The sequence below is a fragment of the Haemaphysalis longicornis genome, unplaced genomic scaffold, assembly GCF_048455015.1.
Source record: "Haemaphysalis longicornis isolate Haplotype H1 unplaced genomic scaffold, Haemaphysalis longicornis Haplotype H1 scaffold_4, whole genome shotgun sequence".
NCBI lineage: Eukaryota > Metazoa > Arthropoda > Arachnida > Ixodida > Ixodidae > Haemaphysalis > Haemaphysalis longicornis.
In genome coordinates this window covers 73,422,815-73,430,335 of record NW_027526361.1, presented here as the reverse complement: position 1 = coordinate 73,430,335, position 7,521 = coordinate 73,422,815, and positions in this window count along the sequence as shown.

Below are 7,521 nucleotides of genomic sequence, written 5' to 3'. Positions count from 1 at the left end.
GCCGTGGGGTGAACAGTGTTGATTATGCAACAAATCGGAAACCATTGAACATGTTTTCATTGACTCTTCAGACGGGGTCTTCTTCTGGGATGTGCTGCAACGTACGCTGAAAAAAATATCTGCCAATCGATGCCCATGGTACTCGGTATTTTTCCGTTGAACATGATGATGATGGCGTCCCTCTAGATCTAATAATGTTACTAGGTCTGCACAGTATATGGAGATGCCGAATGGCAGTCCGCCACTCGGACATTGATGCACGGCCAGTAAATGAGTATTTCCGAGAGGCCATATTCTCTTTTCTTGAAGTTCAAAAGGCACGCCAATGTGTTCCAGACCGGTTGTCACAAGTGCAGAAGTTACCAAAAATGAAAATATTTTACCAGTCAGCACTGTATCCTAGAGTGGAACAGTGATTCTATGTCTTAGTGTAATGGGTTTGTTTGTTGTTTTGTATTATGTTTGTAACAGCGGTGTTTGTCTGGAAATAAAGAAAAAAAGCCCGTGGGCGAGTGGTCTGGAGCGCTATATGTTATTGCTACTGTTTTGCAAGGCACCAGTTCGAATCCCCGGGGGTACATTCTTTTTTTTATAAGTTGACTTTTTCGTTTTCGGCAGATGTTTTCTATACTGAGTTCACCTTTTTTTGGGCCGTAACGTTCACTGCTCCACGAACTAGTTCACAGAACGCGCGCAGGCTGACACTGGCGCGCTAGCCAGTTCTCGTTGGCGTGCTGTTGCCACAAGCGCCGAATGCGTGCGGGCAGTGGGCACAGGCCAGAATGAGCACACCCTTCGCCTGGTGCGAACACGCTTTTTATGATACAGGCATGAGTGAGGCAAGCTCCGAATATGCGGGAAAAGCGCATGGCATTTGAGCGTCTGCGGTGACGCGGAGGGCGTTCATCCACTGCGTAGGTCTCGGCTAGTGATTTCTACGATTCCAAGCTGTCCTGGGAGGCTTATCTTATGCATTTTACAGCCGACAACATGGCAGAAGCGCGGTACGACGATTACTGAGATATCGAGAATGCCCATCCAACGATGCCGTCGGATGTCAAGCATGTTGTTTTACAGAAACAAAACCGAAACTTCTTTGAATGCTAACCAATCACGGTGCGTCTCCTCCCGTCATCACAGCCTTTACTTGGTGCGGCCGCCTCAAACCGCGCATGGTAGTTTTTCTTCTTTCGCGCTTTGTAAAATAATAACCGACTTGTCAACCGGATAAACGACGAAAAGTGTGCTAATTTGAGCCAGTCTACGCAGTGCAAGCAAAAACTGGAGCTTGACAAATTCACTTCAGTGTCTTTTTAACAGGTCAGTCCCCCGTAAGGGCGCCGTCCTTTGATGCTCCACTACAAACGGATGTCTGCCCCTCCAATACAGACTATTTACAAAATTGAGTGACGGCGATGGCCGGCAAGTCGCAGCACCCCTTCCTCTGAGTCATATTCTTTGGCCCGCAAGTTTTGTTGGTCATCCATGTTCACAGAGTGGAATGGATCTAGATTTTAACACGACAACGCTACTACGCTCATTTTTCGATTTTCCCGTGGCTGCTAGCCGTCTGCCATCAGCCGTGCACCTGAAGCGTCCGCCGAAATACGTCACCGCCGCCAGCCGGAAGCTACGGCTGGGGCAGGCATATGCGAAGTCTCCGCTGAATCTAAAATACGCGCAGCAGCAACAAAATGAGATAAGAACTACAACAACAACTAAAAAAAACTGGCGAAGCTTGCACGAAGTCGTGGAAGGCTTGAAACATTGCGAAGTTGCAGGATTGCTTTCTATGTGAGCGCTGGAGGACATATCAACACGCATTTGTACAAGTTTGAAGCTGTTTATTTCCATGTTTCGTCGTCGCTTTACCCTGTGCTAGTAGTATTCACCATCATATGAATGGATATCATCCTGTTTCCCATGGCAAGCATTACATGCGCTGTAAAGCTTGACGACAGCTGGGGTGCCGCGGCGGCGCGTACGTGCACTACACATGCGCGGCGTTCCTGGAGTCGCGTCGATGTTTCGTGGAGCAAGTGTTGCGCCAGCTGTGGCGTCTTTGGTTGCAGGGCAACGCGAGGCGCTCCTCGAGGTTCTCGCCAGATTTTTTTTTTTTTTGCTAAATCCGCTGTGCAACCCGGGGACGATCGGCGGTCGCCGCGAGGCACGCGCTCACGAACGCTCGACATTTTCCTGGTATTTTTAACGCGTTACGCGCAACACATTACGGCCAGCTAGAACAGCTGCACTGTTAATAATAGTACAGGTGAGACAAAAAGTATGCGGGAATTCAGAAAGCGCTCCGCCTGCGCAGTGAAAGTGGTACACTCTGTCAATGGTAGAATGGTCCGCAGACAGTCGCCAGCCGTGTACGTGACTGCCGCCATCACACCAAAGCAGCTCTGCTATCGAAACTGATGCCGACCCTAACATTGTGTTACCCAACTAAAAAAAGGGGACAGTAGATATTACCCGTGTCTCAAAAACCGAGGAACGTCTAGATTATGAGCAAAAACGAACTTTGATTACAAGTAAAACCCGATGTATCGCGTTTAATTGCACACATTTTGAAATTAGTTTTCGAATTTTCTGCGGCTCCGTCACCGTTTCAGGTTGTTTGTTCAAACGATTGATGGCGGAACTCAGCCAAATGGGAGAATCACATCAAAATAGGTAAGGGCGTCATCTCAAGAACGCCCACAGAAGTATTCTCGGCACGGACACACTGAGAAGCAGCAGAGCCGTTCTTGCAATCACCAAAATACAGAAAAGTTTTAACGAATTGGACCACATTGTAAAACGCTTAAACAGGGAAACAGTAGGAATGAGAGAAGGAACGATAAGACGCGCGTGCTTAACATGAGCCGGACATCGCACAGCCTGCCTTACCACAAGCCTACCCACGCCAAATAAAACCAGATGCAGTAGAATCTCGTTAAACATAAATAGCTTAAATGGAATTGGCGCTTAATCGGAAATGTAGCCTGTAAGTTGGCTGGCTTTGTATTCAGATCAAGTAAAAAAATTCTGTAATGGGAACTAAAATTTCCGCCTCAGCGTGGAAACGGAAACGACAATTGAACTTCTTGTCAAAACCATGGCAAATAGCATCAGCCTGTTCTGGTTCCGGGCTGTTTAGTTTTTTGTTTTCGGTTTTTGTCATCGTTGGCCTCGTAAGCCTCGTCTCGTTAGTACTCAGCTGTGTTAGCCCGACGATTGCAAGGTCACAGTTCTTGTTCTATTCGTTCAGTACCGATTCAAGTCGCCGAGGTTACAGGGCTTAGCTCTTGCCGCCTCGTTCGTTCCATAGTGGTGCTATTCATGCTTCATTACCACGTTGCTGTCTTTTAATTTCGGTGGCTCCTTTAAGCGCTCGCCAAGTCTAGGTCTGAGGTGGGCACACCATTCACTTACGTTAGAAAAGAAAGGACATCATTCTTGACTTATAAAGCTGCTCTTTGATACATTGTAATGCATTTTTTAGGGCATTGTGACTAATTGTTGCCAAATACACTTTGTGAGTGTTGTGCCTAAACATCTTGTAGTTAGTTTGTTTGCTTGTTAAAAATAATCAGCTACCTTCAACTTCCAATTCTTAGAGTTCCATGAAATGCTTTTAAAAGTGTATGCACATACATTTGCTCTTCTGCACATCTTTTTTAGTAAACGAAACTCCTGTCAAATGCAACCTATTTTTTCGGAGTGTACTGCAAATGGATCATCAGGATAGCATATAAGGCTACCCTAAATATGAAAACTCTTACGGTCCACACAAATGTCTTCAAATCGGGTCTTTAAACCCTATTGAAGAAACTGGACAAGCCACTCTGCTGACGCAAAGGAAGCGGCTGGAAAAAGTAACTGAGGACCAGGACAGGACATCGCATCCTAGAGGGGCAACCCTACGTAAAAGAATAACTAGACATGTCACGAATCCAGCGACTACCCATCAAAAATGTTCCCTGATGAAATGATTGGATCGAAAGTCACTCGCACCAAGCCAGAATCGAATTCCTTCGAGGAAAGTACTAAAACCATGCAACCATGGTGTAAACTCAATTAATGTGTCGATACGAGCTAGTTGGTATGCAATCACTAGATTTAGGTTTAAGCGGCAAGAACAACTTCAGGAAAAAAGGATTTTTACAGGACAGGCGCGCTAACAACTACGCTTTATTTCGCAGTGACAGTGACTGTAAAGCTCTCAAAATACAAGTCACAATGCTAAAGAAAGAAAAGAAACATGTAAAAGCGTGACGGCAGCGGTGCACTCTAATCGCGAAGATAGTCAATCTCGCAAGCGAACAGATCAATGGAATGCTTGCTAACGCATCTCTACCCTGTCCTGCTAATAACACAGGCTTCCAAAATTTTCCTTTCCCGCTGTTTGCTGTTATTTTTTAATGCTTTCATCTGGTCCAATTATGTCCGCATGCTTCGGTGGTGCGTTGGGTCTTGTAATGTAGCGCCGAGTTGCTTCCTGTACCTGTTTTCACTGTCGCGCCCTGCTACGGGAACCGGTCGTTGAGGCACCGCCCTGTCTGCCCAATTCAGACACGGCCGCACTTCAAGGAAATTTCATAAACCCCGCTCTTGTGACATGGTAGAAACGGAGTACTATGCGCTTTTGTACAGACAGGTGGCCTAGGCTCACAACGGTTGACCCAGCTTGCGGCACCTAGCACCCAGTTTATTAGGTGCGTTGAAAACTGCATTCACACCTGCGTACTCCGCATTCTTATGCAGGTATGAAATAACGGCAGTCTTCTGGCAGGTCTTGGGTGTGCTTTCCCTTTCCATGGCTTCAACATGCTGCTCACCTAACAGCAGCCCTGCTAGCCCACATAGCATAGATGCGGAGTAGGCCGCCGCAGACAGCCTGTCTACCTGCGACACAAAACTGCCTTGAATTTTGTGGCTGCAGGACCTTACTAGGGCGTCCATTTAGCCCGATACCGCTATTCCTCTTTTCACCAAATTGGAATTACCAGAAGAAAACGATCTGTTGGGTGTACTCTACCAGCTCCAAGAAGGCCTTGCGTCCGTTTTCTTCCAGCCATTTTCTTTAGATTTTTAGATGTGGTGGAACAGCCATATTCTTAACGCTAGAGGTCCCGCTTCGGCAGCAGCATTTTTCTTCCATGGATACCACCGTATCATTTAATAACAACAACCGCGATAACAATAAGGCCTTGTAAAAGCCAAAAAGTTAGCTAGATTGCTACCTTCGCCCGCGCATTTGTATCTCCAAAGGCGAAATCTTCAAGTTCCCCATGCAGCCAGCAACCGCCGTCGTCGTGGTTGTTGCTTTCCGGGTAAGAAAATGACCACCGATGAAGAGAGTAAATAAACCAAAAAACGTGTGTGCTGCGATTGCATCTCTACTCCGGTCTTCACAGCAGCAGCCGAATGCACTACCGTAGCTCCATCACCGCACGTTGCCAAAGCAGAAGAAAGTTGTTCCTTTCTTCATGGCACATACGCAATTGGACAACTGGCCATGAATCGAGAGCTTTGAGGGGCCTTGCGAAGTCGTGCCCTCTTCTCGGTCGCCGACAGGTTGACCCGACAGTCCGCCACGTTATGACCGCGGCTGTCACACAAGCGACACGTCGGTCTGTCTGAGAGGCAGGACTTCGCAGTCAAGACCAACGCTGATGGAACAGGTGTATCTGATTGTTCGGGGGGGGGTTCAAGTCAGCGTTCAGTACAGATCGACGAGTCGCAGTTGATAGAGGCTGCTCTTGCTTCCCTTCCTCGAAAATCTCAGTTTTGATTCTCAAGAATTGCAGTAACTTTTTCACCTGGGAAGCACCACGAACTCGACAAATACAGAACTTGCAGTCTCTCGTGGGGCTCGTGATCATGTCATCGGAGCTACTCCTCAAACTGGCCAATCTTCTCTTTTTGCAAGGCTGCCTTACATTGCTTACCCCCAGCCCTCCGCTACGCCCCCTCCACCAACTGGGGACAGATAAGAGAAAAATTCGAGAAAGTCATCACCGCGGGCCATGACGTAATATTCCAGTGACTTCCAGATCACTGCGGAGTCATCGGTAACGTGTTCGCAGATGAAGCTGCCCGTACAGGCCATGAGAGCGACCGCACCATCCTGCTTCCGCTTTCAAGGACCGATGCCGCCAGGATGCTTCGCTCCTTTGCACGCAGGATTATCATGCAGCAATAAAAAACCCGAGACTTTTCGAATCCCTGTCTGTATATTCAAGATAATCTTTTTCAGTGCCGCATTCCGTATGGGCTCTCTTGACCCCAGTCGACTTTACTTGTAGACTGTGGTTAGGATTGGTCTTCACGAAAGCCTACTCTTTCCTCATCGGGATGGCAAGCAGCGCCGACTGTGACGCCTGTTGGGCGGAAGAGACTATAGAGCATGTTATTATTTATATTATTATTTCAAAAAAACCCTAAAGGCCCTCTGGGGAGGGTATTACATATGGTAAATGGGGTTACACTGGTGTCATAAAAAACTACAAAAAGAACAAAATAAACACCAGAACCAAAAATTCAGTAGAAACAATAAGAACGGCTATTAATAATAATAATAGTAATAATAATAATAATTAGAAATAATAATGTAACTAATAATAATAATAATAATAATAATAATAATAATAATAATAATAATAATAAGAAGAAGAAGAAGAAGAAGAAGAAGAAGAAGAACAAATAATAAGAAAGGCTGCGAACGCATCCCGCAGCGCTGCTTCGAGTGTATCCAGTGATCACAGTTCATCTTGACCGGCTTGTTCCAAATATATCAGATTGCTTAATATCAACACGCGCAGCGTCGTAAATAAGACTGACCAGCTGAATCCCTCCTATTATCTCATGACCCGCACATGGTAGTTTTAACGGAAACGTGGATTCACGACGGCATTCACAATGATGATTTAATACTTCCGACATTCAATATTTTCCGTAGAGATCGGCTAACCCGTGGTGGCGGAGTCGCAGTCATTGTTAAATCCTGCGTTGAGGGTACTTCTCTTCCTGAAGCTGAGGATAGTGAAAGTCTTTTCCTGAGGATAAAATTTTTTGAGAATATTTTCATTATATGTGCCGTTTACAGACCTCCGGAATGAGCGCCTGACTTCTTGTTGAATTTACAGTCACATATGCCCCAATATAATCACCAGAAATTAATTATTGCCGGTGATTTTAACCTCCCAAGCATTGATTGGGATCGCTTGACGTCAGGCGCTGACGCCCTTACTTCTAACAACGCAAATGTAATTTTTGATATACTGCTGCAGCACAATCTCGTTCAAGTTGTATGTCAACCGACGCGTTTTGCCGGAAATTCATGTTCTCTACTTGATCTTGTTTTTCTCCCGCGTTCTATCAATCAATACGAAGTTTCGGTTGAGCCTGGTTTATCTGACCATAGCATCGTCTCTGTAACCTTCTTTCTGTGCTGTAAGCATATGACTAAGCCATGCAGAATTAATAAAGTTAAAGATTTCGCACGCGCTAACGATGTGGCAGTTCTTGATTACC